Source organism: Lutra lutra, chromosome 3 (genome assembly GCF_902655055.1).
Source record: "Lutra lutra chromosome 3, mLutLut1.2, whole genome shotgun sequence".
NCBI classification, from domain to species: Eukaryota; Metazoa; Chordata; class Mammalia; order Carnivora; family Mustelidae; genus Lutra; species Lutra lutra.
The window spans coordinates 93,167,952-93,194,036 of record NC_062280.1 but is presented as its reverse complement, the minus strand read 5'-3'; the positions used below and the strand labels follow the sequence as shown (position 1 = coordinate 93,194,036).

The following is a 26,085-nucleotide window of genomic DNA, read 5'->3' as shown; positions in this document are numbered from 1 at the left end:
AATCATGACCTGAACTGAAGGCAGATGTTTAACTGACTGAGCCACTCAGGCATCCCTGCTTTGGTGATTTTTTAACGGGAGAAATTTAATACATATAACTTTTTTCAAACTTGGAGAGTTGAAAATGAAGGCCTTGGTAAGGATTGCCAAGAGTTTACTACTAAACCTCAGGTATATGGTTAATGATGGTGTTTTTGGACAATGAAGAATAAGAAGAGGCCCCTGATACCGTAAACACTATTTTAGATAGTTGTCTAAAAGTCCCTAGATTTACCCTCTTGCACCGTAGTAGAACACAGTTCATCTGCTGGGATTACTCTGTGAAGAATACTGTAGTTGGCAAAACCTTATTGGCACGATCAAAGGCTCATAGAAAATCGTGTGTTAAAAGGGAAAATGAAGTTAAATGTATTTTAAACTTTTAAAACAGTAAAAGTTCTAAAATTGATCTGGGATGGGTTTTATCAAAATTTGCTTCTGAGTTCAGTGAGTTACTGTGGAAATGTTGTTATTCTGATCTGCTAAGGTAGTTTCCCTTAAATTTTGTACTAGAAAATTGTAACTCTTAATTGTTTTTTAATATCTTTTGCTTTTGCCTTCTCCCTGGTTTTTAGTTCCTTAAATCTTGCTGAATTCTTGTGTAACAACTGTATATTTTTCATATGTTACCATGGTTCTTAGAGGCATACTTTTTCAGGCCTCTTTTTTATATACATATGTAGAGCTCTGATGTTTTCAGACTTGCCTACATGTTCTAAAGGAGGACAGAATAATTACTAGCATTATATTTTGAATTGTGCTCTATAACTACTATATATGAAACAAAACTTTACATAGATAAAAGATAGCAGATTAAAAAAAATTATCAGCAGATAGAAAATTGTGTTACCTCAAACCATGATTGGGATAGGTTGTTTATACACTGAGAACAAACGTATGATGGAAATAATACATTTATACAATATGAACATGCTTACAAAATACTCCTTTGAACTTGTTGTATTTGCTTTCATTCTTAATTGGATATGAGAATAAATAAAATTAGGAATGACAATTTAAAAAGAGGTACTTTACACTCCTATTAAATAATGCAGTATCTCAAGGGTTGTAGTATGATGCTTTTAAAATACTACTTGAGATTTATTAGCAAAGAAGAAACCATTGTTTCCTGTCTGGATATGTTTTTTGAAGCAAATTTAAAAATTTTTTATTGTGTATAAATGCATTTGTACTTCTCCTACCACCCTGTTCCCCCAAGGTAATTTAAGTGACTTTAAGGTAAAGAGTGCAGTTGATACAAGGTGTTTTTTTCAGTTGTAATTGGGATACGATTTTTGGTGTTTTAGTGGGAAATTCCCCTAAAGGTAAATAGTTTTCATCTTATAAAATCGAAAACAAACACACAAAAAATTATTGCATAAATTCATTCTGAAATCATCAAGGCAGATGTCAACACAAGATGCTACCAAATACTTAAATTAATTGAATTTGTTTTAGTTACAAATTTTGGTGGCAATTCTTAGGACCAGTTTAAACCTTTTTTAGTTATTCAGCATGGAGGTTGAGCTTCAAGTTTAATATGTCCAGTTTTGTTAGAGCTCGAGTGGGCACACACTAAGCAGATTGGTCATTTCTGATTGCATTCAAAGTGTATTTTTTGTTATGATGATCATTTTTATTTATTTATTTATTTATTTATTTATTTATAGAGAACACGAGCTGGGGAGAGAGAAAGAGAGTCTTAAGCAGGCTCCATGCCCATGGAGCATGTCGCTCGCTCAATCTCATGACCCTGAGATCATGACCTGAGCCAGAATCGAGTCAAACACTTAACCTACTGAGCCACCCAGATGCCCCTAAACTGTATTTTTAAAACTTAAAAATATTTTTTTTATGTGAGCATTTTATGCGTGGCATTTGAGAACTGGCTTGAAGCAAGTGGTATTTGGGAGTATCTTAATTTGTGCTTTATTCTTGATGATTTTAATTTTCTCAGATGTCTTATTTTCACTGTTTTGTCTGTCTGCTTCCCCCCATAGCGTATCCCTTATCAAAGAAAATTTCCTCATCAAATTATATAATGAAACCAGTATTTCTTCCTCACAAAGGATATAACATGGTCTTTCTGCATATATAACATTTGCACATGGTCTGAGAAACTGACAGTACTGTAAAGGTATTTTCATAGAATTTTCTTATAGATCATATGGTTTAAAGGGAAGAACTACCCTTTAAAACACTTGTACTGTATTTTTTTATATTTTACTACCTTAGGTATAGATAATAGCATAAATTTTTGAAATGTGCTTGCCTTCAATTACTGGATGCATCATTTTACATGTACCCCAAAGAGAGAAAATAGTATCAGTTACAAATATGCCATCAATTTTAACCCATTTTTTTAACCCACTGAGCCACCCAGGTGCCCCTAAAATGCCATTAGTTTTAGAAATGTTAAAATATGAGAGAAAATGGGCATCTTAGAATTAATGAAATGTGGCATTAATGTACCTCATTTTATGGTTATCACCCAAATTCCTCAAAATAACTAACCTCCCAACATGAAGTGAAATTTTATCCTGCTTTACCTTAGAGCTTTCTGAATTCCAAAATTCTGCTTTACTTCAGAGCTCTTTAAGTAGCATAGCACAGAAATTAAGAGCATGTAACCAGACTGCTATTTAATAGCTTTGTGAAATTAAGCAGTTAGCATCTTTGTCTCAACATTCTCATCTTTGAAATGGAAATGGTAATAGTACTTACCTTGAAAGCGTTTGTTTTATAAGAATGAAATGAGTTATATTTACATTTAGAGTTGTGCTTTATACATAAAATAAATATTTTGTGTAAATGTTGGTTGATTAAGGACAATATTATTTCTGATTTAGGATATATAAGTAAATGATGTGTTTAAAAGGGAGGGACAAGGGGCCTTATCAGATGGGTCCTTGGTATTTTGGGCACCCAGTGAAGATTAAAGTATTTTGTTGATTTGTCTTCTTTTTTTTTTTTTTTCCTGTGTCTTTTAACTATTGTGAGATTTCAGTCTTGACAACTTTGATAACAAAGTTGCATTTTTATTTTTATGAAAATAATATTCTATAAAGATTCAGCTGAAATTTGCTTTTCTTTCGTCTGTATTATGATACAGTTAGAATTTGACATACTATGACGAATGTCTTGAAAATAGCTTGTGATATACTTATGATTCCTGTAAACCTCATAAGGAATTCATTCAGATATTTTTAAAGTTTCAAATTAAAGAACAATGTTTTAATTTTAGTTTAAAACATCCTACTTTGACATTGTGAAATACATGGGGGAAAATAATGAGGCAGTTTTTGTTTATTTTGATGGTATATTTTATATGTTCATGATTTTGTTGGTTCATTGGAGATTTAAAAATATTGTCATATGCTTTAATAGTAAAAGTAGATTAAGACCTTCCTTTGTACTTCCAAATTTTTTCCTCATTCTCACTTTTGCTTTGTTTTCATTTTTTCTGTTCTATTTTGAGCTCACTTCATTCATTTATTCCATAAGTGGTTATTGACCCAACTACTAAAGATCAGGTTCTGTGTTTACACTGATGTATTGGAAATAGCCCTTGACCTGAAAGCCTCATTATTTGGGATATAATACTGTCTAGTCATTGAGTGCTTAAGCACAGTGCTGCAAATTGTATATGCACTCTTTGTTTTAATCCTTATAACTAGCCTGCTAGGGCAGGTTATTACTTTTCAAGTGTTTCTTCTAAATGATTGGCAGAAGAGTGAACTCTTTGCTGATGGAAGGAAGGTGAAGGTCTGAATGGTCAAGGTCATGGTGGAGGGGAGAGCTTTAGTGGTAAAATTTTTTTTCAAAAATTTTTAGTGTTTTCTTCTGGAAAGGATTTGGCTCTTGCATTCTATAACCTTAATACAACCTTCTTTGTTTTCATATAAAAATGGTTTTAAATTAGCATGAGAGAAGATTCAAAAAAGTGTTCTCTCCCAATTTTAGACTGGAAGGAGCATGGCACTAATAAAATCCTGATTTTATTACAGACATCTAGGCATCAAGCTGCTTATTTATTAAATTTTTTTTAGATAAAATTTTTATTGACATTTAATATTTAAAGACATGCATACTACATCATATAGCATATACACCCTTGTGTCTGGCTTCTTACACAAAACATTTTATTTTTTCTTATTTATTTATTTGTTTACTTATTTATTTTTGAGAGAGAGAAAGTGTGGGTGTATGTGCAGGGGATGGTGGGGCGAGGGAGAGAGAATCTTAAGCAGGCCTCATGCCCAGTGTGAAGCCAGATGCAGGACTCAGTCCCACTGCCCTGAGATCATGACCTGAACCAAAATCAAGAGTCAGATGCTTAACCAACTGAGCCACCCAGGTGCCCCCCAAAACATTTATTTTTATATGATTCATTCATGTAGTGTGTAGCAGCAGCTTATTCATTCTCACTGTTCTGTAGTATTGTTTCACTGTTTAGCTATATACCATAAATTACCCACTCTACTGTTAATGAACATTTAGGTTGTTTCCAGTTTTGAGCTACAGCGAATAGTGCTCAGTAGAATATTCTTGTGTATGTAGTATACATTTTTGTAGTATATGTTCCTTGTAGTGCAACTGTTGGGTCATGGTATGTGCTTGTATTCAGTTTTAGTATGTATTACTCAGTGTTTTCCAAAGTGGTTGTATCAGTTTATACTTTCATCAGTAGTGAATGAGAATTCCATTTGTCCCACAGACTCTGCAACATTTGCTTGATATTGTCTCATTTATTTAGCCATTCTGGTGGGTGTGAAGTGGTACTGCATTGTGGATAGGCTAGGTTTTCAAAATAAACTTGATTTCCTTCCCCACTAATACCCACATACCCTCCCACATGTGCACCAAGGAAAAGTGGAATAGAGACATGTTTATTTTCACAAAACCCATCAGATGATTCTGGCTGCATTGTCAGTTGATAAGATGCAGGAAGATAAAGCAAATTTAAGTATAGTTTAGGGAAAATGAGCAAAATGAGCATGTCATGAAAATAATAGTTTCATTGTATAGTTCACTGACTTTCTGACAGATGGCGCATTTCTGCCTAACTGTTGCTAAACGTGGGAAGGTTTTAAGATTTTGCAAGCTGGTGAAAAGTTTTGTAGGCTAGTTTATTGTGTGTGTCTGTGACATTGGCTCAAAGCTTTCATTACACAATGCTGGAATGCACTTGCTCTTAACTTGATTTCTACCCAGACTGCAAGTTGTGTAGGTTCATTTCTTTTGTGAGGTTCTGCTACCTCTTAAATAAGGGAAACACTGTCTACACAGCAGGATTTACTCAGTTTTCAGATCTTGAATGTTGAGAAAATTTTACCATATGCCCACAGATGCTGTGTGCTGTTTTATATTTAATTTCTTGTTATATATGGAGTTTTTTCTTGTGTCAACAGAAGGTAGTGTTGCTAATATATTTTTTGTCATCAGATTGTATAGTGAAAACCAGGGAATGTAAAAAACATTCCTACCTGTGAATCCTATTCAGTGTTAGGATTGGGATTGTGGTTATTCCTTATTCTTCAGTGAATGTAGACCTTAGAATTGATGTAGGGAAGTGCCATTCCTGTACCTTCTATTCTTAATTAGTTGTTGACTTCTGCTATTAAAACACACATATGAATTCATAACTGCAGATAAGATAGTTTTACCTTTTTAACATTCTCATATGCCTTTTCATAGCTAATATTTTTATGTCTGACTTCATTTCTTACTTCTGCAAAATACCGTTCCTGGGTAGAGCAGCTGTTTGATAAATACTTGTATTTATATGTCTACATCATTATACCCTGCATGTACATCACCATTAAAATGACTTTATTTTCCTTAAAAATATTTTCTTGAAGAAGAACATTTCACATAGCTGTTTAGTTTACAGGAATAAAAGAAGGAAAAAAACAGAAAAATAAAAGGGAAAGAGAAAGAAGTAAAGCAAAATGATCCATGAAGAACAATGTGTTAGGAGATCCTAAATTTTAAGCCAGTCTTTTCTGAAGTGATGTAGCACATCGTCGAACTGGACTTAATAAAAGGATGTTATTGCCATCCACCTACCAGCCCTACCTCTCTCATAAGGAAATGCTTTGCAAAATAAACTGCATCGTTTTAATACCTCATGGAAATACTTTAAAGGACATGAATGCCATCTCAGCTCTTCTCATGAGCTAATAATTCCAAGATTCTTATGACTAGCAATAATCAGTAACAATTTAAGAATATGTAGAGTACAAGTATTTATCAAACAGCTGCTCTACCCAGGAACGGTATTTTGCAGAAGAAATGAAGTCAGACATAAAAATATTAGCTATGAAAAGGCATATGAGAATGTTAAAAAGGTAAAACTATCTTACCTGCAGTTATGAATTCATATGTGTGTTTTAATAGCAGAAGTCAACTAATTAAGAATAAAAGGTACAGGAATGGCACTTCCCTACATCAATTCTAAAGTCTACATTCTACATATAGACTACTGCCCTTTATCCTAAAGCATACTATTTTGCCAGTTTTTTCCCAGAGATTTTAATAACTGAAAGGTCCAGTAAGTGTAGTTTCTCTTATCTTTTTCAAGGATGATGGTTTATCCTGCTTTTATTTAAGATAGTACTAATTTTAATTTACGTCTTGTGTCCCAGCATCCTGGTCTTATTCATTTGTAATGTTTAATTTTTAATAAAATACTATTAATAGTTGAATTAAAATAAGCCTGGGTTGGTTTGGTAGATTTTTACTTCCAGCTGCTGCCACGGTCTAGTGTAGTGGTATGTGAGATACATGTTTAGTAATGAGTTCTGTCTTTAACAGATGGTAAAATCTGGAATCTACTAAGTATACCTCTCTTTTTCTAACCCTTCTAAGATACAGTGCAACCAACACCTCCCTTTAATAACAGTATCAGCATGGGGATTTCTATGATTAGAAGTGGGCTGGGATGCAAATGACATCCTTTTGGTCTCAGGTGATGGTAAGAGATAGGTGTGATGCCACTGCCCTTATTGACTGCTTTAGGAACCATTTCTTCTGTGTTGGGTGCTATAGCTTGAAGTCACAAGGAGGGCAATAGATAGTGGGAAATTACAGGTCATGTGAGCCAATATAGTGACTGAGTAGTCCTACAATGGAGTGTGTAGAGCAGCAGTATTTAATAAAGCTTTGTGCAATGGTGGCAGTATTCTATAATCTCCACTTTCCATTTTGGTAGCCACTAGCTGCTTGTGTCTATAGAACACTTAAAATTAGCCTAGTACAACTGAGGAGCTGAACTTCTAATTTAACTTAATTTAATTTGTTTTATTATTTGGTAAGATTTATTTTGCAACAAACCCTTTTGACAATAGTTAAAAATAGAAATATGTACTTAATGAAAGCATCCACTTAAGAAATTACTCTTCTGCTTATAAAGATTTTTTACATACTCAGAAACCTAAATAAAGGAGCAGACCTTGGGTGGTTAGGTTGACGAGGAGTAGAGGGTTTACAGAATGGTTGTAGTAGAAGAGAAAGGGAATGAAATGTGAAGCATGCTTGCCAGAGAGTGTTTTAAGTGAGGCATTGTGGGTTTTGAGTTTGATAAAGAAGGAAATGAGCCCAGAATGGGCATAATGACTTAAGAATGGAGAGGGCTCAATGAAGTATTGTGAATAAGTATTGGGGGATTAAATTTGTGACAGATGGGAATAAGTTCTCTTATGAAAATGATATACTGAGGGTTAACTTTCATAGTTGGCTTAAGCTATTTTAGGTAATAAGTTCCAAGTCAGGATCTTTGAAAAAGATTGCTAAAATTTCAAGTGGGTGAGATCATTCAGGAAGGTGAAGGAGTTCTGATGCTGGTAGACTGGAAATCAACAGGAGTGCAGTCATCCAGTGTGATGGCAGGAACTGCGAAGAAGACATGGAGACAATTGTTGAAGTTTTCCACTGTAAAGGAGCCTATCTGGAAGAAAGGTGAGAAGATGAAAGAAGGGAGAAGAGGGTAAGAGAATATAACACTGGAGTCATGCAATTGTCATACAGTTTTGGCAGAAGATTAGAAAAGTGGTCTGGAAGCAACTCTGGTTGGAAGCAAAAGTGGTTGGAAGAGGGGCGCCTGGGTGACTCAGTTGGGTAAGTGGCTGCCTGCCTTTGGCTCAGGTCATGATCCCAGGGTCCTGGGATCAAGCCCCACATCAGGCTCCCTGCTCAGCAGAGAGCCTGCTTCTCCCTTTCCCTCTGCCTGCTGCCTGTTTATGCACTCTCTATCTCTCTGTCAAATAAAATCTTAAATTAAAAAAAAAAAAAAGTGGTTGGAAGAACTGTACTTCCAACTCCCTTTTTCTAGATTCTTTGCAGGTATAAGGAAAGGACCTTATTTTAGTAATTCTGTTTTATCTGCTTTAGTTAGGTATTTATTTCTCTAACCTTATATTTGTTTCTCCAGTGCCTGACCTATTTAGATACTTAATAATGTTTGTTCAATAAATGCTAGATGAATGTGAAATTGTTCCAGTGTGCTGGAGTTCTAGAACAAAGAGCATTGCTTAGACACTTTCAGAAAATGATTTGAGGGCGCCTGGGTGGCTCAGTTGTTAAGTGTCTGCCTTTGGCTCCAGTCATGATCTCAGGGTCCTGGGATGGAGGCCCACATCCAGCTCCCTGCTTGGCAGTGGAAAGCTGGCTTCTCCCTCTCCCACTCCCCCTGCTTGTGTTCCCCTCTCTCTCTCTCTGTCAAATAAATAAATAAAAAACCTTAAAAAAACTGATTTGAAAACTAGTAAAAGGAAATGTTACTTTTACACAATTACCCCAATTTAATTAGATATGTTTGTATTTGAAAGGGTAATACCAGAAGTAAATTTTATGTAACTTTACATAAATCAATGGATGGTAGTTTCTTAATGGGTTATTAAGGGTAGTTAAAATATTTGGGGGACCGTTCTTGATTTTTAAAGGTTGACAAAAGGACATTGCAAAATTGATATATGTCTTTCAGATCTTTAGACAATTATTAAAATTCTAATCTCTGATAATACGTTACTGTGTTGTTTTTGTTATTGGAACAGTAAACTCCTGGAGAAAGGAATTGTAGCAGATTGATTAACTTTGCACTAGGCAGGTAAAGAAGTCTTCACTTACTTAAGGTAAAAATTTTTGATCCTCGTTAAATGAGCAGGAGGAGAAGTATGAAAGCAAAACATTCCATTATGACTTTGTAAACAAGCAAAACACAACTGGGGGCAAAAACTTTAATAAAACAAAGTTGGGGGGAAAGTAGGAAAAGGGAAATACAGCTTTTATTTTAGATACATGTTTTAGGACTTAGGTAAATTTGAAAAATGTCTAGGGTTAATGTTAGTGGATCCAGAATTGGCAACTAATGGCAGAAACTACTTACTGTAAGTACTTTTCTGACCTTCTCTCCTTCAGTACTAAAATCTTCCTGGGTGAGTAATTACTCCCTTTCTGAAGATGAGAATGCTAAGGGTCAGAAAAGGAAAGTAACTTGTTAAAAGGTTGTAAGTCCTAATTTTTTTTAAAATTTGCATTGTTTTATATACAGGTCTTTCAGTTATATTTCAGCAAGTTTTTTTTTTTTTTTAACATTTTATTTATTTATTTGACAGAGAGAGATCACAAGTAGGCAGAGAGGCAGGAGAGAGAGAGGAGGAAGCAGGCTCTCCAAGGAGCAGAGAGCCCGATGCGGGGCTCGATCCCAGGACCCTGGGATCATGACCTGAGCCGAAGGCAGAGGTTTTAACCCACTGAGCCACCCAGGCACCCCCTATTTCAGCAAGTTTTAACAAATTTTTTCACCTGTATAACAACAGCCCAGTCAAGATATAGGTCATTTTCATTACTCCAGAAAGTTCCTTTGAATGTTACATAATTCCTAAGAGATATTTGGACATCAGTCTTAACTTTTTCCCTCTATGCCTCCACATTACTTGCATTAAAAGGGAACTGAAACTGTTAGAAATAGCGATGTGAAAGCAACAGAGTTAATAGTTGATATAATATTTATTGGAGAGCCAAGTGATAAAGGTTGAAAAAACAAAAATAGAATCTGAAAATACACATTTAGGGAAGTTTCACTCTGCTCCTCTTAATAGTTCCTGAAATTATTACTGTTTTGTAAACTACTACTATCTTTGAGTTTCATATTGATATTCATACACATTAAACTAATTTATTGAGTGCTATGTACCAGACACTATCCTAGGTGTTTTCTATACATTCCCACTCAACACAGCAGTCATTTGAGGTAATTACCATTTATTATTTCATTTGTTGAGGTATTACCATTTATTATTATTATTGTTACTACTGTTATACAAACAAGAAAACTGAGGCTGAGAGCCCTGACACAGTTTTAGGATTTGAATTTAAGTCTAATATCAGAAACCAAATTTTTAACCCTGATGGTACTCCCTGGATCATTCTGTAGTACTAAATTATATTAGGTACTTTGCTTTTTAGGAGGCAATAAATTATATGCTGCCTAGGAAATATATAATACTTTTCAAGTAACTAACTTCAGATCCAGTCAGTATGTCTTTGCTTACTATCTGCTGCCTCGTATATGAGGCAATGGTTACATAAATGTGAAAGTATAGTACTTAACACATTTCGTTAATTAGAAAAATTATATTATCAACTAAAACTCTTGGATATAATTTTTGACTAATAGGGGTTTTTTGTTGTTTCTTCACTCTATGACTTAGAGCACATTGCTTCTGTGTTTTAGTTTCCCTAACTATAAAATAGAAGTAAGTATTTCACAGGATTGTTTAGATGGTCCCATGAGATAATACATGTAAGAGTAAAGTTCTAAAGTGTGAAGTAAAATCTAACAGGTAATGGTACTAATAACTACAATAAATTTGATTAATTATTTGAGAGAGAGAGCGCAAGCACAAGCAGGGGGAGAACCAGAGGGAGAGGGAGAAGCAGGCTTCCCGCTGAGCAGGGAACTTGACATGGGGCACCATCCCAGCACCCTGGGATGATGACCTGAGCCAAGGGCAGACGCTTAACCCACTGAGCCACCTACACACCCCTAACTTTGATTAATTTTGTGCAAGAGGCATTGGTTATGAAAGTACTTGAGTGGCTAGGGAATAATTCATTTTACTGAAAAAAATGGTATGGGGTTATAGATTGGTTAGTAAAAGTTTTACAAAAGAGGTGGCACTTAAGATGGGCAGATTAAAAGGTGTTGGTGCTTAAGGGTTAAGACTAAATTATCATTTGTTAATTAAAATAATTTACTACTCTGAGTTGGGTAAAAGTGTGGTATGGTACTGTAAGTAACAAATTAATGCTTAAAATAAATAAATTAACTTTAAATTTTTAAAATTGTATCAGAAGTTTATAACATTGTATATGGTGCCATGCTGTCACACATGTTTTAAATAAATTATGCATTGGTAATTTCTGATTGTCTTGTTAGGACCTTTAAGCCATTACTAAAATTTTCAAAATTTAGGCTAATATCTAGGTAAACTTGCTTTTAGAGACTATAGTGAACTCAGAGGTACTGCTCTGGTATTAAGAGTATCTGGATGATCTTGTTCCCTTAATCATGTTTGTGCTGCTCAAAAATATTACGGGGGCACCTGGGTGGCTCAGTTGGTTAAGTGTCTTGACTTTCGATCTCGGCTCAGGTCTTGATCTCAGGATCATGATGGGTTCAAGCTCTGTGTTGGGCTCCACACCCCTACTTTAAAAAGAAAAAAAAAAAAAGACACACACACATTTGGGTAACAACATTTAGTTTTAGTTTTCTGAAATTTTTACCAAAAAAGACATGATTAAGTTTTTACTTTGTTCTCTTAAGCACATTTGAAATTACAGATCTTCCCTGGGAGACCTATAAGATCTAGTTCAAATCATGAGGTCAGGGGCTGTCTGTCATCCTTCCTTGTTTCCACAGGCTCTAAGTGTACATTTTCCAGTGGGTTAATACATAAGAGAGAATGACTAAAGGAAGGAAGGAATGATTTAAAAAAAAAAAGATATTTTGTAATTTGGCCATATTGAATAAGTAGTCTCCTGACTGCTGGTCTCACCCCTTTTTAGTTTACCACAGTTTATATATTACTGCAATTTAATATCTTACCTTATGAAATTATTAACCATACTTAAAAAAACTATCATGTTAACTGAAGCTGATTTTTGAAAACCCCAGTACCATCTTTATGAGATTTCTGGAAATAATCTCCTTTTAAAAAGTGAAATATTTATTTGTAGATAGACTTCTGTTTTTCTTATTGTGCCTTGTATATGATGTATCACATAAGTAATAAGAAAACAATTGAACTTGCAGCAACTAACAGGAAATACAATTGTAGTAGTTTGCAAATGATTTTTTAAAAGTGGCTTCCAAAGAGCCAGAGTGTCCTTATTATTTTATGCTGTAGGAAAAGCAATCAGATTCTGAAATGATCTGTAGTTGATTTTTTTTTTAAAAGACATACATTGCAGTTTGAGGAAGTTAATGTGATGATACCAAGTAAGTCTTAGTCTTAGTGTAGGATATGAAACTTAATAATTCTTGCCTCAAACCCTTTGTGTAGCTAAAAGCTCAGTGCTGTGTAAAAGGGCATGTGGCCTGAAATCTAAAATGGCTGGGAATAGAATCCAGATCTCTCAACACATGGTCCTCAGAGGTTCCCCACCCACCCACCCACCCATTTTTACCATTCTTTTTTTTTTTTTTTTTTTAATTTCTTTCTTTATTTGACAGAGAGAGAAATCACAAGTAGGCAGAGAGCTAGGCAGAGAGAGAAGGGAAAGCAGGCTCGCCACTGAGCAGAGAGCCCGATGTGGGGCTCGATCCCAGTACCCTGGGATCATGACCTGAGCCGAAGGCAGAGGCTTTAACCCACTGAGCCACCCAGGCGCCCCCATTTTTACCATTCTTAAGGAAAATGACATACCTATCTCTAGAAATGCTGTTAAATGACTTCTTACTTCTAGTCTTTTCTTTGAAATTACAATAAAGAAACAGAAATGGAGTGATTTTGGTGGAGTTAGGGTATACATACCCAGGAGTTGTGTAGTTTGTTCTTGGTTTTTGTTTTAAGGGAGAACTTTGGTGTTGAATGACAAGGCAACAGTAAGCAGAGGCTTTAAATCTCTGTAGAAACCTTCACCAGCATGTATTAATGGCCTTTAGGAGTTACCAAATAGAAAGAGAGTTGGCATTAAATGTCTATAAGTATTTTGCCTATCCTTGAAAAGTTTCTGTGAATGTCTGCAATTAAAATTACCTGCTTACTTTCAGTGTTTGATGTTGAGGATTTCAAAAGAGATTCCATAACATTGGAATAAGACCCTGGAACAAAAAAAATTGAAAGCTAGCCCAACTCCACAGGATAACGCTTAGATAAAATGGAAGATTCAGTCAGAGCTGAAAGGACACATGGATGGTCAGGCAGTGATGATGAGATTCTTGTGTTTACGGTATTAAAAACTTTCTGGTCTAACCCTCAGACTAGATCAGTGGTTCTCAAGGTGAGATCCCTAGATCAGCAGCATCAACACCAACTGAGATCTTTGTCAGAAATGCACATTCTAGGGCCCAGTTCAGGCACACTAAATCATTAACTCTGGGTTTAGGGCCTTAGCCTTCTGGCTTAACGAGCCTTCCAGGTGATTCTAATGCACACTTAAATTTGAGAATCACTGCCCTGGAGAACTATAATTTATAGTTAAAATATGTAGTTATATAAATATATAGTTATTATAAATCCTTAGCCAATTTTTTTTTTGAGGGTTTTTCATCACCACCTGTTCCTTACCCCTAAGATTCTTCTCAGTAGCACCTGTGTCTAGAAATACTGCCACTGAGTCAAATTATTATACTGAGTCATAGCTGTTTCTTTCTGGAAGAAGAGACTTCCTTGCACGGTATGCACATTTTAGTGAACTTTAGATATTTAAGCAATGGCAACTATAAGATGACTTTTCTGTTTTCGTATACATATATTATAGCTATAATTAGCTTTCCATTAATCCCTTAGACCTTGTAATAAATCCTCCTTCTTCTTTAAACACTAAGGCTTTGCACTATAGAAATAGGTAAAATACAAAAAACCTTCGAAAGAGATCATAGTAGACTAAGAAGTAAAATGCACTAAATGAAAGGGGTGATGGAGGTGATAGAGTAGTAGGAGTGTTTAATGTGAGCTCACTATGGCAGTGAGTAAACAATTTCAGTTTTCTAAATGGGCATACTAAAAAATAGTAATAAAATAAATGGGCATACTGTTTTATATACTGCTCCCCCCTCCTGGCTAATAATACTTTTCAAAAATAGAATCTTAATTGTGTTGAGATTCATGTTACATGAGAGTGAAAGAGATAGAGGATAAAATAGGGCTTCCCTCTTTCCCCTCCCAGTTCCACTTTTCACTATAAATGGTGCCTGCTTTTATTTCTGTTAGTGGTTTTTATTGATAATGTTATTTTTTATTTATAAGCTCTAGACAGTAGTACCTTCAGGAATGATAGTCTTGGTCCTCTCCTTACCTCCCCACAGTCTCCCAATTTTCATTGTTAATTTTATATCTACATTTTGTTTTGTAACTAAAATTCTTTTTTGCTTTACTTACAGATCAGTTCTAAAAACTTTAAACCTTGAAATATGTACAATGTGATTATATAACTTACTGTAGAACAAAGTAGAATGGTCTTACAGAGAACAAAATGTAATCGTATATACATTAAAACTTTATAATTGAAAATTTTCCAAATATCAAATTCTGGTGGATTCACCTTTAGTTTTTTTCAATTTCCTTCTCTTCTTCGAGATCTGTTCGGTTCAGTTGTTTCTTCAGTTCCATGTTTTTTTCCCCTTGGATTTCTTTTTCATGTGGTTTAGAGCTGTGGTCTTCAAAATGAGGCATCCATCCACATTAAAGAGGGTATGTGGAATAATTTGGGGGGTGTTGGAGTATCCTTGAAATTACGTGTTTCATCTGATGATTATTTTTTTTTAAAGGTTTTATTTATTTATTTGACAGACAGAGATCACAAGTAGGCAGAGAGGCAGGCAGAGAGAGAGAGGAGGAAGCAGGCTCCCCGCTGAGCCGAGAGCCCTATGCGATGCGGGGCTGGATCCCAGGACCCTGGCATCATGACCTGAGCTGAAGGCAGAGGCTTTAACCCACTGAGCCACCCAGGCGCCCCTATCTGATTATTTTTTAATTTTTACTTTAATGTGCTTTATAATACACAAACATACTAGTATAATGGTGTGTTAATTTATAATTATAAGATATTATAAAATATTTATAAATATTGAGAGCTTATGTTCAAATGGTTTTTACTCATAAAGGTGTGTCATAACAAAAACATCTGGATTTCTTTGGGCTCAGAATACCTCATTAAGTAATTATCAATATAGACTGGCACACTTTTCAAGTATTTGCTGTCTGAAAATATCTTATATTTGGCTTGCATTTATGAATACATTTAAGTATGGAATTCTAAGTTTACATTTTTTCTCTTTATAAATCTTAAAAGCATTAGTTCTGTGTTTTAACAGCATTTAGATTTCAATGTGACTTGTTTCTTTGTGGATAACATGGTGAAATGGAACACTTTTAGTAAGATGTGTCTGTGTATAGATATATTTTTCACTAAGCATTTTGGTACTTGGTGAGCCCTGTCTATGAAGTTGTGTCTTCCTTCAGATCATGGTAATAGCTTCGCTTTTTTTTTCTTTTTATATGTCCCTATTTTTTCCTGTTTTTAATCCCCTTCAGGAAGCATCTATTAGCCATATTGTATCTCTTCAACCTGACCTTCAGGTCCCTTGTTTTTCTTATTCCAATATTCTTTGTGTTTTAGTCTGTATCGTCAAAAATAGTCTTCAACTTTTATTTTGCACTCATGCATCAGTTATGGCCATTTACAAGAATTATAAGAATTAATCTTTTCTGACCACTTTTTCAAAGCAGCTTATTCTTGTTTTATTCAGCTGTACTTTATGAGAAATTTCTTTGAGTGTGCCATTCTGCCCACTGTATGGTCTCCATTTCTATCAGTTGTTTTGTTTTTTTTTTGGTTTTTTTTGTTTTTAAGATTTTTTTTTTTTTTTTTTTGACAGAGAGAGAGCACAAGCAGGCAGAGAGGCAGGCAGAGAGAGAGGAGGAAGCAGGCTCCCTGCTGAGCAGAGAGCCCGATGCGGGGCTCGATCCCAGGACCCTGAGATCATGACCTGAGCCGAAGGCAGCGGCTTAACCCACTGAGCCACCCAGGCGCCCCAGTTGTTTTGTTTTGTTTTCATTTTGGATCTTTCCCCAAATGTCTGTCCTTGGTTTTCCATTAATATTTTGGGATGAAGAGCTAGGTTATTAAATAACGGTGTCTGTCTGGGATGGTTTTCCCTGAGGTTGCATAGGTCTCTTCCCCATCAGCCTTCTTCCCTGAATGGGGAGGCTGTGCACGAATTCAGTGTAAGTGGACATAGTGTTTCAACATTACCTACTTCTCTGTAGATTGTGTCGGTAGGTTGGGGACTACCCCCTTCCCCATTCCCACACATTTCAAAATAAAGAGGACTTTATTTCATGTAGTAGAGTATTTAATTTCTGTTAGGAATTATCTCTTCTTGTCCCATTCCTAATGTCTTTTATTATATTCAGAGTTTGTCCAGTCTGTGTCCTGTTTGTCTCTTAAGCACTGATAACTCTTATAAGGAATGTATCCAGACAGGTGGCCATTTTCCCTTAGGGAGCAGTTCTTGGGCTTTGGCATGATGGTAAAAGCCACAGCAGCGAGCCTTGGGAAAGGGGAGGTCCCAGCTGTCTCAGCTAGCCCAAATACTGTTTCTAAAATAATTAACCTTATTATTGCCACTTGGCCTTTTCCTGATTTTTTTATTTGGTAAAAGGTTGGTTCTTCTTTGGGCCTCTTTGAAAGAACTGTGGATACTTCTACTATCTTGGATTGTGATTTTTCTCCCTTAATTTTTCCATAATTTTCCCATATGATTGATGTCTTTGCTAACTTATTCCCATTTATGTGCCTTGAATTTTTCAGAATTTCTGATCCACCATTATCACCCTTATTTTCCAATCCTACTAATGTCTTTATTCTTTTGTGAAAACTTGTCATCTCACTGATAATGTTGGAAAGTAAGAGACAGATAAATGTGCTCAGTTCTCTGCCTATAGCTATATTCTGTTTTTTTTTTAAAGATTTTTTTTTATTTATTTATTTGACAGAGAGAAATCACAAGTAGGCAGAGAGGCAGGCAGAGAGAGAGGAGGAAGCAGGCTCCCCGCCGAGCAGAAAGCCCGATGTGGGGCTCAAACCCAGGACCTGGGATCATGACCTGAGCCGAAGGCAGCGGCTTAACCCACTGAGCCACCCAGGTGCCCCTATATTCTGTTTTTGAAGTTCCATTCTAAGTGCAGTATTTGATCTAGGTATTTAGAAATTAGAAAATTGATAGAAGGCTCTACATCTTTCACATGAGTTTGGAAGAGGGTATGAATCTCCTTTGTTCTGTTTTTGTTTTTGTTTTTGTTTTTTAAGTATTTTTATTTATTTTTGCAAGAGAAAGAGAGAATGAGCAGAGGAAGGGGGTGGGCAGATAGAGAAGCAGGCTCTCTGATGAGCAGGGAGCCTGATGTGGAACTCGATTCCAAGACCCTGGGAACATGGACTGAGCCGAAGCCAGATGCTTAACCCACTGAGCCAGCCAGGTACCCAGTGTTCTGGGTTTTTAAAGCCAGGCTTAAAATTACTTGAAAAAACATAACTTACCAAAACTGACACACAATATGAAAGGGAAAATCATAAGCAGTCCTATTTTGATTAAAATTGAATTCATTATTACAAACACCCCCACAATGAAAACTTACACAGATGGCTTCACTGCATAAGCTCTTCTGCAGAATAGGAGACAGAAACAAACTTCACAGTATGTTTGATGAAACCAGTGTTAACTTTTATACCAAAACCAGTCAAGCACTATCATAAGAAAGGAAGGTAAGGAAAATCTCTCATGAGCACATATGTGAGAACCCTAAATAAACTAACAGCAAATCAAACCTAGGACTGCATAAAAAGTATTACAGTTTCATGACCAATGGGATTTTATTTGAGGAATGCAAGGGCGATTAGTATTAGAATCTATTAATGTAATAGATTCTGTTAACGAAGAAAAATAGATCACCTTGATACATCCAGAAAAAACATTTGATGGAATTAAGTGCCCCTTCAGAACAAAAAAATCTTTACAACTAGGGATTAAAAAAAAAAAAAAAACTTCCTTAATTTTACAAGTGTCTTAAAATACACACCAACACCCCTACAGGGAGAGTTTCCACTAAGATGAGATAGGGGGCCGTTACCAGTGTTTTCATTCAATACTGTACTGGAATTCTAGCCTTAAGGCAAGAAAAATAAAATGTATAAGAATTGAAAAAGAAAAGAAAATAATCAGCACTCATAGATAACATGATTGTATAGAAAATAATGAAATGCAGTTTTGTTCATGCTCTTGCACACAAGGTCAACATACAAAAATCCATTTTATTCCTATAAGTTAGCAACAAATAACCAGAAAATAAAAATGTTAAAAAAGATGCCATTTATAGCACAATTTAAAAACCAACTTCTAGAAATAAATCTAGTTAAGGATGCTCACAATTTCTACACAGAAAACTACAAAATGCTGTAAGAGAGCAAAGTTAAGGGTCATATTCTGAATGATTTCAATGACCTGAAATTTGTTTGCAAGGCTTTCTTTATCATGCAAGAATATGATTAGTTTTGGTAAATGTTTTCTGTGTAGTTGAGATGACTTTATTCTTGTGCTGTTGGGTGTTGTGTTCTGTCTCTGTATATGTATGTATATATGTCATTAAGGTTGTTCTTTCACTTGTTGAGGAAATTAGTCTCCTGCTATAATTTTTAGAAGCAGTCCTATTGTATGCAGACATATTTAGAATTATGTTCTTGTGTGGTTCAATGAGTTGAGCGTTCAACTCTTGGTTTCCAGTTTAGATTTTGATTTCAGGGTGTTAAGATTGACCTGGATAGGTTCTAGTGCTTAGGGCAGAGTCTGCTTGGGATTCTTTTTCTCTTTCTCACTTCCTCTTTACCCCCTCCCCCATGCATGTGCATGTTCTGTTTCTCTCTCTCTCTCTCTCTCTCTCTCTCTCAAATCTTAAAAAAAAAAAAAAAAGAATTACGTTCTTGTGATTGACCTTTTTTCTCTTTTTATTACTTTTCTTTTTATCTTTCCTGAGGTTTCTTGCTTTAAAGTCTGTTCTGTCTGATTCTAGTGTAGCTATACCTGCTTTGTTTTGGATAGGATTTGTAAAAAAGTATACATTTTCCCATCCTTTTAATTAAAAACTTTCTTACCCTCATATTTGTGTCTTCTGCAAACAACAAATAGTGGCAATTTATTCTTTCCTCACAGCTTCCCATCATGTTAACACCATATTAAGTTCTATGTTAAACAACAATTAAATGTAAATGCTTTGTTATTTGTTTATTATTGAATAAAACAACAACATTAAATTTTAAAAAAAAGAAATTACCTTTTGTATAACATACGGTTAACTAACTGTAGACTTGAATCAGATTTTTGCCAGTATTCCCACTACTGCCTTTTTACCATTCCAAGATCTGACACTGAACTTAGTAGTTATGTCTTTGAGTATATTTAATCCAGTCTGATAATTGGCATAGGTAACATACTTATATGTAAATGTAGTATATTTACATTATATATTTAGTATATATATATAAATGTAGTTATTTATATCATCTACCATCTTGCTGTTTCACTTTTATATTTTTTTCCTTTTTTGTTGTTTATCACATATTTTTTAAAGATTTACTTATTTTGGGGGAGAGAGAGAATGAGCATATGTGCACATGAGTTGGAGGGGCAGAAGGAGAGGGAGAGAGAATCTCAAGACTCCATGCTGAGCACAGAACCTGACCGGGGTGGGCAGGACTCTGGGCTTGATCTCACAATCCTGAGATCACAACCTGAGCCTAAACCAAGTCTGAGACCTGACCCACTGCACCACCCAGCCCCCCTTGTTTATCATAGTTTTAGTTAAGCTATCTCACTTCTCTTTTAGTGGTTACCCTAATGATTATAGTATGCTTCATTGACTTATTACAGCTAATACCAGTACTTAAACTTACCATTTCTCCAAGAATGCTAGAAACTTAGACACTTTTTATTCCATTTATCCTGATGTATTTTACATGCTGGAATTTTGGGATCCCCTGTCCTGATTGCTTGAGCAGCTCTAGATAGATGCCTATAAACAGATTTTATTTTTTTGTCAAGTTTTCTACTTAACAGCAGAATTTAAGTTGCCTTTTTATATACATTAATTACTTGTTTTGGTTATTATTCACCTTTACCACCACTGCCCTTAACCACCATTTACCCTCAAATGTCACTTGTGAAATTTTCATTATTATATGTGTTTTCTGGTATTCAGTTTGTGCAAAGTGTAAGCATGCACATACCCACCCACATTTTACAAATGAAGGAATCTAAAGAAATTTTAAAATTCCATTAATAGAGAAAGGAAAGGCCCAGTGAGTGTAAGATTAAAGAATCCATGACAAAACAGTGATCCAAGCTGGTCTCAGCTTAGAACACTTGCTGTTAAAATCTGTGCTGTAGTTTGTGGTCTTCCTGTCATTTATTTGCTTCTTCCAGAATCCAGCTCAGGGACTATCTTCAGGATATCCTTCTTGTCCTGAAAGTGTTCATTATTACTGTGTACATGCCTCTGTCACATTATCATAGCAGAAGTATGCTACCATGTATCTGTTTCTCCTACAATATTACAGTCTTTTCCAGAGCAGAGACTATATGTTATTTCTTTGCAGTTAAACGTCCATTAGAGTGCATGATATATATCTAAGTATATAGTAAATACTTACTGTTCTCTCATGAAGTTATTGTATGCTTAATTCAAGAGATTTAAGAAATTTATGATACATGTATTTTTATTTTATCATTTTTATAAACATTTATAGTTATTCTTCTTGATAAGTCTTAGCAAAACTATTTGAACATGATATATTAAGTTACATATTAACTGATCTCCTTTATTTTGTAATCATAGTCATCATGTATATAAAATTGCTTGGGCAATTTCAGACTATTTTCAGTTATAACTTCATGATGCAGTTCAGAAAACTTTAAGCATAAATATGGTAGTATTTCACAGTTGAAGAATGATTTACAATTTTTAGTTGAAAAATTAATAAAAATGCTTAAATGTGCATATATCGTTTTCAGTAAATTTGAGAAGTTTTCAGTCATTGTTTCTTCAAATATTTTTTCTTTTTGTCTCATATCTCCTTTTTATGTCAATGTGCTTAATAATGTCCTAGATTTCTCTGTCTCTATTCCTCTTTCTTTCTTCTTCTTTTATCTCTAGATTGTATAATCTCTATTGATTTCTCAGTAAGTGTAATAATTTTTCTCCAAGTTTGCATCTGCTCTATATGAACATAGCCCTTTATGTGAAATTTTAATTTTAGTTATAGTACTTTTCAACTCCAGAATTTCCTTTTTGTGTGTGTATAACTTGCAACTCTTTATTGATGTTCTTTACTATCAGTTTCCTTTTGTTCTTTGGGCATATTTTAGTAGCTACTTTGAAGATTTTGTCTGTTAAATTCAACATCTTCTTGGAACCATAGTTTCATCTCCTTTTTTATCCTGTTATGTGAGCCATACTTTCTTATTTCTTAGCATGTCTCAAAATTTTTGTTGAAAACTGGACTTTTTATATAATGTAGAAATTCTTGGAGCTGGTTTTTCCTTTGTAGTGCCTGTTACTGTATCTCACTTGTTTATTTATTTGGTGACTGGCTGGGTTATTTTAGCGGAGTCTACATTCCTCTTCTTCTATCCCCACATTCCCTTACACACACACACCACCACCACTACCACCACCCCACCACCACCCCCTTCCTTCAGATGTTTCTCCTGAAGGGGCACAACCTTGAGTGTTCCTACAGTTACTCTGGGATGACAGTAGTTTGAGCAGGGCTCTTTTAGACTATCTCATCCTGACTGCATGTAACTTTTAAGGTCTCCTAATACTAATTACAATCTTGTTTTCAACAGTGCCTCTGGCTTTAATTGCTCTACAGATTAAACTAATCAAATTTGAGTTCCTTTGGAGGGATAGTCTCTTAAATCAGTGCTTGAAGCTTGTTCTGACTCCAGGCAGGTTACTCCTATTACCTCTCTTTTTTGTTCAGTCTGGCAAACCAGCCAACCAACCAACCTATGGTTTAGTCTTTATGTCCAGTGATTTCTCCAGACTCCTCTCAGTTGCCTTTCCACCAGGGCCTCCACTGTTTTTCAGAGCACGTTTGTCCATTTGCTTGCAAATGAAGTATTTCTCAGAGAAGAGATTTGGAGCTCTATGTTTTATGGCTCCCTTCATCTCACAGGCAGTATCTCCAGATCAGGTCTCAAGTATACAGTGGGGACAGTGATGCATTTCTCTCCCAGTTATATCTCTGCTGTAGGATCTGAGCTGTTTGTGTAATGAAGGGAATAGTATACACATGTCTACTTGGGTTGACTCTCCCAGTATGGAATTCTCACCTTAGAACCTGGAATAATAGCAGTCAGTGCCCCACCAGCATTATGGGAAAGTTAAACCCTACATCCCATCAGTGTAGGTTGTATGGAAAAAGAGAGCCTCCCCCCCACCCCCCACCAAAATACTTGGTGGCATTTACCTAGTACTTTACCTTCCAGCAATAGGTACCTAGAGGCAGGATGAGAAATGTTGATATCCTGACCTTCCCAATAAGATAGACTCCTGAGCCCACAGGGGAAAGAGGGAGCCCTGTTCTCAGCTGTACCAGTCTGGAGTGGAGTTGACACTTTACTGAGCTAGGGCAAAGGGGCCAGGTGAGTCCTGGTACAAACATCATAGACTCTCACTTGTCTTAAAATCCCTAGTAGATTTTCTTGAGTAAATCTTTCTTCATTTGCCCTCTGTCCCCAGGACCATTTCCAGGGACTACAACAAATGGCTGTAGTTTTGTAATTTTCACTGGAGAGCAAATCCGTGGAGTTCTTCAAGCTGTCATGCTTCGAAGTTTTTTGTTTTTGTTTTGGGGTCTGCTTGTTTGTTTGTTTTTGATTAATAATTCAGTGTCTTTAATGATCATAGGTCTGTTCCAGTTTTCTGTTTTTGAGTCAGTCTTCATTTGTATTTTGTTTTTTTAAGGAATGTGTCCATTCCTCTAGGTTATCTAATCTGTTGGTGTACAAGTAATTAATATTCTCTTATGCATTTCATTTCTGTCAGGTTGGTAATAATGTCCTCACTTTTGTTTCTGATTTTAGTCATTTCAGTCCTCTTTTTTCTCTTGGTCAGGTCTAGCTAAAGGTTTGTCAGTTTTGTAGATTTTTTACAAAGAACCAACTTTTATTTTACTCCTTTTGTTGTTTTTCTATACTCTATTTCATTTTTCTTCCCTTTAATTTTTGATATTTCCTCCATTCTGTAAGCTTTCAGCTTAGTGTTTTCTTCTATTTCAGTATTTTCAAGGTGTAAAATTGGATTATTGATTTCAGATTTTTCTTTTTTTTTTTTCAGATTTTTCTTTTTTTATTATAGGTGTTTAAAGCTATACATTTCCGTCTGAATGCATCCTTCATTGTATCCTATAAATCTTGGTATGTTGTATTCTCATTTTCTTTTGTCTGAAAGAAAATACTCTTTTCTAATGTTTCATGTGCTATTTCTTTTTTGCCTCTTTGTTGTTTAAGATTTGCTCTTTAATTGCCAAATATTTGTGAATTTTTCAGTTGTCCTCTTACTGATTTCCAGTTTCATTCCATTGCAATTAGAAAAGATACTTTGTACAGTTTTAGTCTTTTAAAATTTATTAGACACTTATTTTATGTCCTAGCATATGGCATAAATGGAGTCTGTTCATGTGCACTCAAAAAGAATATATATTCTGCTGTTGATAGGTAGATGTCTGTTAGGTTTAGTTGTTTGTTTTTTTTTTATTTCACTTTTTTTTTAAAATTAACATATAATGCATTATTAGCTCCAGGGGTACAGGTCTGTGAATTGTCAGGCTTACACACTTCACAGCACACACCATAGCACTTATGGTTCAGTTGTTTGTTTTTGTTTGTTTGTTTGTTTTTTAAAGATTTTATTTATTTATTTGACAGAGAGAGATCACAAGTAGGCAGAGAGAGAGGGGGAAGCATGCTCCTTGCTGAGCAGAGAGCCCGATGTGGGCCTCGATCCCAGGACCCTGAGATCATGACCTGAGCCGAAGGCAGAGGCTTAACCCACTGAGCCACCCAGGTGCCTGGTTCAGTTGTTTTATAATGATGTTCACGTTCTCTATTTTTGTGTTTATGTTCCTCCTGATGGTTCTATGCATTATTGGAAGTCAATTAATGATATGTTCAACTATTTTTGCAGAATTGTGTATTTCTCTCATTCTATTGGTTTTTGCTTAATATAGTTTGGAGCCTGTTGTTTGGTGCATATATGTTTACAGTTGTTTTATCTTAATCCTTTTATCAATATGTAAGTTCTTCTATGTGTTGTAACAATTTTGATGTCTGTTTTGCTTATTTATATGAAGTATGTTTTTCCATCTTTTCAATTTCAACTTATTTTTGACTTCCATAAATACATGGAAACCACTTTGAGCCTCGTAGCCAACACTGTCTGTTAGGACATTACTTAGGCAGGCTATTTAGAACTCTGCCTTCATCTTCACTTTCTACATGGTACCGGAAGGTGAGCCAGAGTTGATAGCTTATGGTGTTCTCTCATATTTGGCAAGCATATGTTTGTTCCCAGATATGCACGTGGCCTTCTAGTTTCCTCCGTTTACACAGAATCTTTTCTTGGTTTGTTTGCTTGTTTCTTCCTTTCTTTCTTTGGACTGATTTTAGAGAGAGAGAGCATGAGCAGAAGGGACAGAGGGATAAGGAGAGAAATCTCAAACAGATTCCACACTAAGCATGGAGTCAAATGTGGGTCTCAGTCTCACAACCATGAGATCACAATCTGAGGCAAAACCAAGAGTCAGGATGCTTAACAGGCTGGGCCACCCAGGTGCCCCATGTGGGAACTTTTCAAAGCCCTTTGCACCCCACGTATCTTTTCTTAGTTTTTTTCTTCCCAGACTTTGCTGTCTGGGTATTGCTTATTAACTCTTAACCCATGTTCCAGGCAGCTGCAGCTAGCTAGTACATTGGCCTTTAAAAGCTTTGACAAAAGCTGCCACCCAGAATACTGCTTCTACCCTGTGGAAGCTCCAAGGCATGTGAAACAAAGGCAGGCTCTTGAGCTGATCCTTCAGGGAGTTACAGACCTAGAGAAAGCACATAACCACAGTTCTTTTGGAATAAGTCTGTATAACTCCCTCTGGTATCAGCAACCTGCACCAGAAATATGGGCTCATCATGTCTTCATGGCTGCTGCTTAACTGAGGAAGGGGCCATGGTAAGTACATATGTTAAAATGTACTCCCTGAAATTTTAGCAGCTGCATTCTTCATCAGGCATTTTCCTCATTGTAAGTTTTCTTTTGATTTCAGAGTTCCAAAAAGTTTTTCCCAGCTTATTCATTGTTTTTGTGAAGGGATGGGGTTTTGGAGTTCACCACTTTGCTATTTTTGATGACATCTATGTTCATATACTTTATTATGTTATCTGTGAGCTTCTCTCTATATAGTTCAGAGATTCATAAGTGGGTAATAAGAATGTGAAGAAATTTCATCACTGTGAGGACAAATTCAGGATATAGATAACTTCTTGTGGGGAGAGGAGATTTGGTGGTGGGAGGGCACACAAGGATAGTGGGAGGAAGATGGTTGACATTTTTTGAATAATTGAAATTCTTTATAATTTATGGAGTTATGTGTATGTCTATGACATATACATTTGAACACAATTTGGCACTCAGACATTTTGTTAAGGTAGAAAATTACATGTGTTTATTTCAATAACAAGAGACTTGTTTTCCTTTAGTACGTAAAACT

General features: G+C 35.5%; 1 protein-coding gene across 4 annotated transcripts in view; it reads left to right on the top strand.

Annotated features, from left to right (window-relative positions):
- Nucleotides 1-26,085, top strand: part of SPOPL (speckle type BTB/POZ protein like) — a 65,754-nt gene that overhangs the window by 6,624 nt on the left and 33,045 nt on the right. Inside the window, exon 2 of one of the 4 annotated variants that reach the window (XM_047722479.1) lies at nt 23,685-23,743. The exons of the other annotated variants lie outside the window; for them this stretch is intronic. The gene's annotated coding sequence lies outside the window, so the exon portion shown is untranslated. The remainder of the gene's footprint in view (nt 1-23,684; nt 23,744-26,085) is intronic. 4 annotated transcript variants of the gene reach the window in all.